Here is a 1340-nt window from a genome sequence, read left to right as displayed (position 1 = left end):
AACATCCAATTTTATTTACTTATATATTTTATGCTTTTGCTTGAATTCTCTATTTAAATTCAGAGCTGAACCTTATGTCTGGATTCCATACATCCAAATCAACTTTACCATTGACTTGTATGAGTAAATCATTAGTACGTTTTTAATAGCTGACTTTGATACACCTATAACCAGTTCATATTCCAGACTTTTTAACCAAGACAAGTTTTCCCTTCCTTGATATATGCTTTTCCCACATCAAGCGGAGGGCAATATGTATTTCTAGATATTTCCATATTGATAGAATGAAGTATTATATTTGTTCAATATAATGGGAGGGTAAATTATACTTTTAATTGTTAATGTACTGTCCAACGAATTGGATTCATCAACTTTAATAAGCTTTTACTTTATCCATTCCTACAATTCCAAAAGATTCGCTTATAGATGATATGAGGTAATTCTCACAATATGTTGTGTTGCCATAACTATGATATAATCTGTGAAAGGAGTAGTGCCTTGCTGTCGCCAGTGGGTTTTTCCAAGTGCCAAGTGAGTTGGTCACTTCGCCATTACACCAAAGATGCGAATATTCTCTACCACGGTTCTTACACCAGTAGGAACAGAATCAAACATCTTTCTAATCAGAGTATTTTCTTCCATTAGAAAGACATAATGAAGTCAACAGAATCACTAAATTTGTATGCATTTAACTATATTAATGTCGCGGTATAGCTCGTTCAGCTTATCATTTCATCTAATTCGATACTCATTGAAATAGTTAGGGTTAGTTAGAGTTAGTTTTGTATGATTGTTTATTACTGGTCTTAGTTTTGTTAAATGCAAACATATAATTTTCTCTAATAATAATAACTCAAAATAATTCTAAACTAAATTGACATTCTTAAAAACCTATTTCTAACATTATTAGATTTAATATTCATAGACTTCATATTCTGTATTCACAACATTGTCATCATCCTAAATTTATTCGCCCCGAACAAGTATCACCATATCAACACACCAATCATTCTCAGATGAAACTACTTCTATATTCTGGACATGCGTTCGCAAGCCTACAGCAACTACCATCCCTTCAGCCTTCTCAAGTGATCGTCAAAATCATTGTGCAAGACATCAAGGTACCCCAAGCACTTCTTCCAGTGTAGTCCTTTTAAAATACGTTCAATGAGACACCTAAACGTGGCAGACCTACATGCCTCCCTCTCTTTACGTTCCCCCACCAGTTTCTTCGTATCGAAGGTATCGCCGAACCATTTATGGTTCCTTATCTTTCGACTTCTACTTCTTCTGTTTCTTCTCTTTTCCAGGTTTTATATTATATTTATTTTAATATATGT

This window comes from Teleopsis dalmanni, chromosome 1 (genome assembly GCF_002237135.1).
Source record: "Teleopsis dalmanni isolate 2A chromosome 1, ASM223713v2, whole genome shotgun sequence".
In the NCBI taxonomy this organism is placed as follows: Eukaryota; Metazoa; Arthropoda; class Insecta; order Diptera; family Diopsidae; genus Teleopsis; species Teleopsis dalmanni.
The sequence above is the reverse complement of the archived record's forward strand: the minus strand, read 5'-3'. Positions refer to the sequence as shown.